Source organism: Lithobates pipiens, unplaced genomic scaffold (genome assembly GCF_037356315.1).
Source record: "Lithobates pipiens isolate NorthernLeopardFrog02 unplaced genomic scaffold, aLitPip1_a1.2 Scaffold_8, whole genome shotgun sequence".
Lineage (NCBI taxonomy): Eukaryota > Metazoa > Chordata > Amphibia > Anura > Ranidae > Lithobates > Lithobates pipiens.
Window position 1 is genome coordinate 577,030,065 of NW_027507903.1, and position 11,237 is coordinate 577,041,301.

The window sequence follows — 11,237 nt, forward strand, 5'->3', positions numbered from 1 at the left end:
TTCTGATCATGTGACCCACCGTAACAGCCAATCACAGTGGTAACTGATCTTTCCCATCCCCGGGCCTTCAGAACTATTTACAGGGACACTGTGGTGGTGGGAAGGGATGTATTAGTGAACATGTCCCTCAAAGTATACCTATAACCAAACAATTAACTTTTCTTCTTTTCTCCCTTTTTTGGGCTTAAAGGCAAAATTCACCCCCCCCCCCCCCCCTTCTAAATTCCAGCTCCCCTATGTACCAATATACCATTACAGTACTACTCTTGCAGAAATTAAACAGCTTTCCATTTGTTCTACACTCACTGGACTGAATGGGAAAAAAAAAAAAAAAAAACCCTGACAGCTGAGGTTGGAGCCACTGTATTAACACAATCCAATGTTAGTACAGCAATCTCCCCTGTTGTGCTATAATGTATGGACAGAAAGACAGCCCCTCACCATTGGCTAAGAGAGCTGGTCAGCAGACCCTTTTTCAATCATGACTCATCAAAAGATGCTGGTCGTTTGGCCATCGGACCAGCTAACATACACAGGGGCTGAATGTTGGCCGGTTTCTATTGAACTGGCCAATTTGGTCTGACATTCAGTCCATGTACTAAATTTTAGAAGAATGTGGTTGCCAGTAGATTTAGAGTTCATTTAGGCTTCATGTACATGGGACGTTTTTTCCAACCTCTCCTGGACGATTTACTTGACAGAAAGTAACCTACGTTTAAAACGTCTGTTTTGCAATAGAATATATATATCTATCTATCTCTACAAAAATGAAAAACACGCCTGTAAACGAAACACGAGTTACCACGTTTAGAAGCGTTTTGCGCTTAAAATGCCTCTAAACTTAGCTTCTGAACCTTTTTTTTGGGTTCCAAAAAAAGCACCTCTAAACTCAACTGCCTAGAAACAACCCTGTATACATGTACTGACGAGGCAACATATAGAGGAGAGGTCAGGAGCAGTTGAAAAAATTGCCCAACTGCTCCTAAACGTTCGTTTAGCAGCAGCAGTGTACATGAGGCCTAAGGTTAAACTTCTACTTTGAGGCTGGTTTCACATCTTCGCGTGGAGCAGCTTACAACAGGGGTCCGATGCATCCCCATTTACCATTCCAGATCCAAATTTTGGGCTGAATTTGGACCTGAAACGGACCAGAAGACGCACAGAACTATTGTGGAACTCTGAACTGGCTCCATTGAGAGCCGGTCACAGGACACGGACAAACCCACATCCAATTCGCAATAGTGTGAACCCATGCCTCAGTCTCCAACAAGCCTGGAGCGGATTATCAATTGACCTCAGATTAACAATGATGATTAATGAATTGTACGAGATTGCTCTGCTTTGTATCTACACAACTAAAAACTTTCAAAAATAGAAGCTGCAATGTTACACAGAAGTGTAAGTCTCAGACACCATACTGGAGAGGACTTTGTGACAAACGTGCAATTACTCTTGCTGATGGCATACAGACCTTTTTAGAAGTTGATATTATTATAATATGCATCCACAGGTTGGCATTCTAATATTAGAGACACATCAGGTTGCAACATATAATGACATCAGAGGCCAGCACCAAAGCATGGAAGGTTTCCATGATGCACTTAACTGACGGCAAGGAATGGAATTCTCCTTGAGATTGATGCCAGACACTGGCAATGTTTAGGCATTGCACCTACAGATCCTGTCACGTCCACAGCAGTCTCAAAAATTTGGAGGGGGGGTCTTAAAACTATTTACTTGTCAAACTAGGCTGTATGTTTGAAAATACTTACAGGAAATGTATTATTCATTAGGGATGAATAAATTGATCTGCAAATCAAAATTGAAAAGGTTTTCTCTTTCTGCTTGTATGTTCATGCAGACTTGTCCAATCTTCAGAGAACCATACGATATATTCATTACAATTACATGGAGAGTCATACAACTCAGGAATAAAGAACAACACACGTGTAATAGTCAGGGGAAACAAACTTGGCGACCATATAGGGTGGTGACTTGGTGCCTTGAGGGGAGGGATCCAGCATGAACCCAAAACGTACATGTGGACGATTTGTTTCTATTGGAGTATTAGAAACAAAAATTCTATAGTCTGACTGTATGATTGGATTTTAACCACTTCCAACCCTGCAGCTGCATTTATGACCCTGGTATCAAGATTTTCAGCCAACAGCAGGCTTTATTGTAAAAGTGATCTGAGACTCTACCCCGTCCTGATCACTTTTACAGGGGTGGAAACAACCCCCCATTGCTTTTCCCAGACTCTTCCGTTCCACCGGGAAGCCAAGGACCGCCACACATAGTTGGATTGAGGATTTTGTCACTTGCCGATTTCATTCTTTATTTACTGCCCATTAATGACCAGGCGAACATCTGATCAAACCGATCTTGATTTGATCAGATGCTTTGGAGGGATCAGGGTCTTCTAGACCCTGGATCTCTCAACAATGAGTACCTGTTGGGATGTTGTTCATCCCCTGCGAAAGCAATAAAGTTGTTATATATATATATATATATAAAAAGTTGTTATATATATATATATATATATATATATATATACACACACACACACACACACACACTATAATGTAAAGTGCCCCTCTGATCACGCACAAGTGCATGTAGGTTCCCAAACACATATGTAAACAGCTGTAATTCTAACACCAGAGTCCACATTTAAAGTGGAAGTCCACCTCAACACTAAAATCGCTACATCTATAGACAGCCACAATCGAACGCTAACCTATCTAGCCCTGTAAAGTAGAAATCTGTATACATACCTTTCTTGAAGCTGGTCTGGTCTCCAGCAGCGGAAGCTCAGAGGACACAGCTAAAAACGGCTGGGAAATGAATGGGAAGTAACTTAACCCATAGACTTACTATGGAGCTTCCGTGGTCAGCTGGCTTCTCTGCAATCGCCTCCACAGTGAAGCCACAGCCGACAGCTCAGCATGGGAACGGCTTCAGAAAAAGGAGCATATACCGATTTCTTCTTTACAGAATTAGATAGGTTAATGTTAGATTGTGGATGTCTGTAGATGCAGGGATTTTAGTGTTAGCCTGGACTTATCCTTTAACTCTAAACTGATAAAAAAAACGCTTTTAAAAGCGTTGGCTATGGAGATTTTTATTTCTTTTTCTAGGTACCATGGTTTGTCACCATTTCATCCAAAAAAAATTAATCTTGACATGTTTCGAATCCATTTACTCGGTGCATCATCTTTTAGATTTTACCACAAAATTGTGTATTGTGCTGAAAATTTGCATTTTATAAATGTCTGCTGCAAATTTGAGAAAAAAAAAAAAAATGTATTCCCCAGGGCCTCAGCTTTCACAAAATGTTTGTTAAAAAAAGTCAGAGTGGGAAAAGGACAATTAGTTGTTAATCCCTGCCATTTCTTCTTTTACAAGATGTACATTCGTGGATCATCTATTCAGATACTGTGAAGTGCACAGACGTACAATTCAAATCGCTCAATACCACTTTCCATCACGATTGGTCTGACTCTTCTAGCAGAGGAGAATATTGGCTGAGTTGAGAACACAGTAATCATTTCTTATTATCAGCTCCTGACATGTGTAATAACTTGAGTTACTGATGCACATTGACCCCATTTTTTTTTTCCTTCCAAGCTGTGTAAAGTTGGACCACCCTGCAAGTTTTTATACTACTGGCATATGAAGCCATTCACTTCTATTCACACTCCCTCTGAAGCAAGTATCAAACAGGCACCCTCTCCCCCGCCCCCCCCTTCCAACTATACAACACTTCATATCCATATAACCTCAATATATCACAATGGGCTTCAGTGAACACATATGGCGCAAAAAAATAAATAAATAAATAATTACAAAAAAAAAAAAAAAAAACACATTGGAGCACACAAAAGGTCATGTTATAAATATACAGTTTCTGCCACAGCCTGCACAGCAGAAGATCTGAGGTCTAATCCAGTTTCAATTAAGTGGAGCTCCACCCAAAAGGGGAAGTTCTGCTTTAAGCAATCCCCCCCTCCCAATTCTTAATTTTTTTTTTGGGGGGGGGGGGGGGGGAACCTAGTTTTGATAGGTACCCACTCACAAGTTCTCCTCTCCCCCTCCCTTCCTGCAGTCATCTGGGACATGCCACAGGTCCCGGATAACTGCCGTTCCATTGCGGACACGCAGCTTGACTCGCACACTCGCCTGTGAAGCTGCAAGCTGACACAGCCAGGTGCCCACCCTTGAAATGCCAGTGCGATGAGAAGGAGACAAACGTTGGCTCGGGTGCGCACACTGCTGGATTCTGGGACAAGCGAGTGTAGGTTTATTAAAAGTCAGCAGCTACTGACTTTTAATAAGCATAGAAACAACTGGAGCTCCTCTTTAAATAACATTTCTAGAATATTTGCAGTTAAACTCAGTCCGATTTGTTTTTCTGTTTCTCACTGAAAGTGTACTAGACACACAAACACTTAAACACAACTGTGATGACTAAGTTGGAGCATAACATTTTAACAAGGATCTGTTCCAAGGAATAGCTATGACTCAGCCTTTAAGACCATTTCCCACCATGCCACATTCCATCTAATTTTACTCTACCTGTCCTAACCAGGTACAACTCAACTATTGTGTCATCTCCTATACAGTATATGTGCTGCACTGTCATCTTACACTGGGGGTATAGGATTGTATATATGGAGGCAGTGTATTTTTTCATCCAGACTTACTATGCAGCGTATCTATACAATCTGTACATTATAGTCCTGTCATTCCCAACCTAGTACCCAACTGGTTACTTTCCTTTTTGGTCTAATACCTACTCTGCTAGCCACACAAATGCCCCTTTTAAAGCTTCACACAAGCAATTTATCCATCGATATTGCGGTTATTCCACTTTCGCAAACTACCCTGCCCTACCGCAGCCTGCCTGTCCACCTCTACCCTGCCCTACCGCAGCCTACCTAGCTCTACCCTGTCCTACCGCAGCCTGCCTGCCCACCTCTACCCTGTCCTACCGCAGCCTGCCTGCCCACCTCTACCCTGTCCTACCGCAGCCTGCCTGCCCACCTCTACCCTGTCCTACCGCAGCCTGCCTGCCCACCTCTACCCTGTCCTACCGCAGCCTGCCTGCCCACCTCTACCCTGTCCTACCGCAGCCTGCTTGCCCACCTCTACCCTGTCCTACCACAGCCTGCCTGCCCACCTCTACCCTGTCCTACCGCAGCCTGCCTGCCCACCTCTACCCTGTCCTACCGCAGCATGCCTGCCCTACCGCAGCCTGCCCACCTCTACCCTGTCCTATCGCAGCCTGCCTGTCCACCTCCACCCTACCGCAGCCTGCCTGTCCACCTCCACCCTGTCCTACCGCAGCCTGCCTGTCCACCTCTACCCTGCCCTACCGCAGCCTACCTAGCTCTACCCTGTCCTACCGCAGCCTGCCTGCCCACCTCTACCCTGTCCTACCGCAGCCTGCCTGCCCACCTCTACCCTGTCCTACCGCAGCCTGCCTGCCCACCTCTACCCTGTCCTACCACAGCCTGCCTGTCCACCTCTACCCTGTCCTACCACAGCCTGCCTGTCCACCTCTACCCTGTCCTACCGCAGCCTGCCTGCCCACCTCTACCCTGTCCTACCGCAGCCTGCCTGCCCACCTCTACCCTGTCCTACCGCAGCCTGCCTGCCCACCTCTACCCTGTCCTACCACAGCCTGCCTGCCCACCTCTACCCTGTCCTACCGCAGCCTGCCTGCCCACCTCTACCCTGTCCTACCGCAGCATGCCTGCCCTACCGCAGCCTGCCCACCTCTACCCTGTCCTATCGCAGCCTGCCTGTCCACCTCCACCCTACCGCAGCCTGCCTGTCCACCTCCACCCTGTCCTACCGCAGCCTGCCTGTCCACCTCTACCCTGCCCTACCGCAGCCTACCTAGCTCTACCCTGTCCTACCGCAGCCTGCCTGCCCACCTCTACCCTGTCCTACCGCAGCCTGCCTGCCCACCTCTACCCTGTCCTACCACAGCCTGCCTGTCCACCTCTACCCTGTCCTACCGCAGCCTGCCTGTCCACCTCTACCCTGTCCTACCGCAGCCTGCCTGCCCACCTCTACCCTGTCCTACCGCAGCCTGCCTGCCCACCTCTACCCTGTCCTACCACAGCCTGCCTGCCCACCTCTACCCTGTCCTACCGCAGCCTGCCTGCCCACCTCTACCCTGTCCTACCGCAGCATGCCTGCCCTACCGCAGCCTGCCCACCTCTACCCTGTCCTATCGCAGCCTGCCTGTCCACCTCCACCCTACCGCAGCCTGCCTGTCCACCTCCACCCTGTCCTACCGCAGCCTGCCTGTCCACTACTACTTTATCCTACCGCAGCCTGCCCACCCACCATTACTCTTTCTTGCCACAGCCTGCCTTGTCCACTATTACCGTTTCCTGCCACACTACTACTACTACTACTACTACACAGTCCTACCATAGCCTACCCATACACCACTACTCTGCCCTACCACAGCCTTCTTATCCACTGTTCTTGCCACAGCCTGCCTGTCCACTACTACCCTCTGCTACCACAGCCTGCCCACCCGCTGTGTCCTAATACAACATGCCTGCCCACTACAGTCTACCCACTCACGGTTATGCCTTCCTACCATATCCCACCTGTACACCACTGCTCTGTCCAATTTTAGCCTGCCCTCTATCACTCTGTCCTACCCCAGTTTGGCTGCCATCACCTGACCTGTCACTTCCTGCCATACCATCTCCTTCCTAGTCATTCCTCCAGCACTGTATACCGAGAACCTTCCCCAGCCCGGAGTGCGCTCATATCTCCTCTTTATTGTTATTTCCCCCTTTTATCTACTCTAAGAAACGGATCTGCCCCTTCCCCGGGCACAACACACACACACACACACACACACACACACACACACACACACACACACACACACACACGGCCCGATCTCTTACCGGCCCCCGGAGCTTCTCTCCTCCGCCCACGCCATAGTCTTCAGCAGTCACCGTGACTAAGCAGCAGGACCCAGCAGCGTCACAATAAGAGGTCAGGGGCGGGGCTCCGCTCGTCACAGCAGACAGCTGGGCGGGCGTTTAACGTCACGGGATTAAAGGCGGCCGTTCTGAGTGGCTGGAGCGGAGGGGGGCGGGAACGTTCTGGGAAGTGAAAGTTCAAGCTGAGCAGCTGATCCTCATGAGACCAGACTGAGCACAGCGCCGCTGTTTACTAATACTGGCCTCGGTCCCATTCTGCTACACTACGTCTATGCCATAGCTCCCAACTGTCCTATTTCCTCCTCATTTTGGTCTGATCTATATAGTTGTATATAAAACGCACTTTTTATCTTTGAAAAAGTGTTTTCCAGTTCTAAACCTTTCATCCAAATTGTAAATTTCTGCATTTGTAAATAGCCAGTATAAAAGGAATAGTAGTGGTAAAAAAAAAAAGCCCTTGTAGATTTAATTAACCTTTTTTTTGTTAATTCTCCTTTAAGGGGGTGTGGCAGGGGGCGTGTCCTATGCCTACATACATTTGCTAGTAGGTGTCCCCCATTCCCAACTCAAAATGTTGAGTTGGGAATGTCAATGCTGAGACCTGATATTCTATGGGGGGGATGGGCATCTATAAAACATAATGCCGTTCTTTTCAATGAAGCCATTGTCACCGGTGCGCAAACATGCGCTGTATTCAGATCTGTAACACACAATCCAAAAATCTGTGTCCAAGAGCATGCGCTTTAAGCACTTACGTGTATAAACGCATTAATACACCTAAGTGTATGTCTACATCGTGTACATGCACCAGCCGCTTTATTAAGTACGCCTTGCTAGTACTGAGTTGGACCCCCTTTTGCCTTCAGAACTGCCTTAAAGTAGAACTATAGGCAAAACTTTATTTTGGATAGAGTAAGGAGGGGGGGGGGGGGAGGGTCATAACCCCTGTAATTTTTTGTTTGGGAGGTTTTCCTTCACTTACTGACCCATAGTCAAAACAGGAAGTGAGAGGAAATCCCTGCAAATTAACCACTTTCAGACCGGACCATTTTGCTGGCTTAAGACCAGACCACTTTTGGCACTGCGTTGCTTTAACTGACAATTGCGCAGTCATGCGACGTGGATCCCAAACAAAATTGACATCCTTTTTTTCCTACAACTAGAGCTTTGTTTTGGTGGTATTTGATCACCTCTGCGTTTTTTATTTATTGCGCTTTAAACAAAAATAGAGCGACAATTTTGAAAAAAAACAAATTTTTTACTTTTTGTTATAATAAATTTCCCCCAAAAATATATATAAAAAAAATTTTTCCCTCAGTTTAGACCGATACATATTCTTCTACATATTTTTGGTAAAAAAAAATCAATAATAATAAAAAAAAAAAAAAAAAAAAAAAAAATCGGAATAAGCGCTTATTGATTGGTTTCTGCAAAAGTTAGAGTTTACAAAATAGGGGATAGTTTTATGGCATTTTTATTAATATTTTTTTTTTTTTTACTAGTAATGGTGGTGATCAGTGATTTTTATTGTGACTGCGACATTATGGCGGACACATCGGACATGTTTGACACATTTTTGGAACCATTGTCATTTATACAGCAATTACTGCTATACAAATGCAGTGATTCCTGTGTAAGGGGTTAAGTGTTCTTAGGGGTGTGTTACTAACTATGGGGGAGCTTTGCTTTGTTTTAGTGAACACTGATCTCTGCTCCAATCACATGGAGCAGAGATCAGCATCACTTGTAAACAGCATCTCCCCGTTCTGCCTAGCAACAAGGCATCTCCTCGTTCAGCCGCCCCGTGAGACGATCGCGGGGATGCCCGTGGCGATCAAGTCCGTGGGACCCGCAACCGGACTCACGGGGGTCCCGACCGACACACGAGCACGCCGCCTCCGGCGCTCGATGGCAGGGCGGCATTTAAAACTGGACGTACCTGTATGCCAATATGCCTGCCTGTGCCATTCTGCTGACGTACATCGGCGTGCACCGGCCGGGAAGTGGTTAAGGGACTTCCTTGGGGACCCCCAGGTCACCAAAACTAGTGTCCCCATTGGAAGATTTCCCCTCTATTACTTTTCTGGGGGCAACCCAAAATTTGGGATTTTCTTTTATTTTTCAATGATAATGGTAAACAGGACAAAGAGAGGGTGAATCTCTTTAACAGGGGCACAGACAACAATCAAAACCTGAGAGGGGTTCTAATCTATCTCCGCTTTGTCCAAAACTAGGAAAAAAAACTAGAAAAAAAAAAAATAGGAAAAAGTTTTGCCCTAAGTTAAGTCTAGGTTCACATTTATGTGGCTGTGGTTTATGCCTTTTTTCCTAGGCACATTTTGTGGAGCGTTTTTAAACCCGTGTTTTTGCATGCAGGTTTCATGCATTTTGCATTCCCCCCTTTAAAAACATTGTATATAGCTTGTTGCTAAGGAGTGTGCTGGGAAGCCAGCCGATGTGTCCTTAGCAATCGATGAGTCGACAGCCGTCAGCAGGGTTCCCCACTGACAGCGGAATGTTAAAAAAAAAAAAAAAAAAAAGGGAAAAGAATTGCTGGCGTTCTGTCAAAAGAGCCAACTCTTCAAACTTTACAATTCCGTCACTTCCAGCTGTGACTCTCCAGCAATCGTAACTGCAGAGTATACACTACTGTAAATGATAGGGTTGCACCGATACTAGTATTGGTGCCGATACCGAGTATTTTGCACAGGTATCAGTACTCGTGCAAATTCACTGATACCTGAAACCGATACTTTCAGGCTCCGTTCTTTTAGCTGTCAGTGGGTCTCCCATGTTGACAGCTGAAGTGTTAAAGAAGTTCGTAATTGGAGCTGTCAAAAAAAAAAAAAAAAAAAAAAAAAAAAAAAAAAAGCAGCCAGCAATGTTTATTAACAACACTAAAATAAAAAGAAACATTGTTCCTTTTTGTATCTTTCTGTTTCTTCATCTGCAGATCAATGGGATGAACAAATGTTCCTCTGTTTAACCTCTTATTAACCGTTAATTTACTTGAATCAGCCTTAACTCCCTATTCTCCTCCATTTAATTATTATTACGATAAACAATTAAACCTTATTTTTTGTTTGCTTTGTTAGTGAATATTTTTACTATATATATATATATATATATATACACACACACACACACACACACACACATATACATATATATATACATACATATATACATACACACACACATATATATATATATATATATATATATATATATATATATATATATACACACACACACACACACACACACACACACACACATATATATATATATATATATATATATATATATATATATATATATATATATATATATATATATATATATATATATATATATATATATATATATATACACACACATATTTATTAATTACACACACACACACACACACACACACACACACATATATATTTGCACATTTCACACTGAAAATGCACCAAAAATAAATAAATTTATTTTGTAAATAACTTTTTCAGTGCTTTGTACCATTGCCGAAGTGAAAACAAAACAGTTGTGGTAGGTATCAGTAATTGGTATTGGCGAGTACTAAAAAAAATAAAAATATTGGTATTCGTTGTAAAAAAAATAAATAAAAAAAATAAAAGGGTATGCATCGCTAGTGCGGTATAAAGAGTAAACCGCGCTATTCAAACAAGATAATGACTATAAAAAATAAAATATAAACAAATAAATAAATTCCCTACAAGCAGCAACCCTAATCGTAATACTCCGATACCAAACTAAATAAGTGAAAAAAGTGAGCTGCGCTAAAAGAACAAAACAAAAAAAATCCTAAACAGAAAAAATAAATCTAATCACAAAAATTCATCAATAATCGTGAAAAAAAGGTTATGTGACCAAAAAATGCAAATAATTGAATTATATAAGTGAATAATAACTTTTCATCATATGAGTGAAAAAATTGTTTTGAATCAGAACCAATAATAGCATAAATTATATACCCCTTATATATAAATCGCATACATTAAAGAAAATAAACCGACACACCAGTAAATTAATTATAGTGAATAAACAGAAAAGACTGGCAAAAAATTATATATTAAATAATAAAATAGAAAAACAAAATGTCCAAAGAGTAGTGATGATTCTTCCAAGGTGAAAATATGAAGTGGACACCCACAAATTTCTGTGTTTAAAGAAAATCCAAACAATCCTCCACCAGTGAGAAGAGGGGCCGCTTACCAGAATTATAGATCTCAGTGTCAATGAGATCAA

The 11,237-nt window shown here is 43.6% G+C and overlaps 1 protein-coding gene across 1 annotated transcript in view; it reads right to left on the reverse strand.

Moving 5' to 3' along the window:
* KEAP1 (kelch like ECH associated protein 1) overlaps nt 1-7,072 on the reverse strand; it is a 60,963-nt gene extending 53,891 nt beyond the window's left edge. The window contains exon 1 of the mRNA XM_077470228.1: nt 6,942-7,072. The gene's annotated coding sequence lies outside the window, so the exon portion shown is untranslated. The remainder of the gene's footprint in view (nt 1-6,941) is intronic.
* Nucleotides 7,073-11,237: the final 4,165 nt, after the last annotated feature.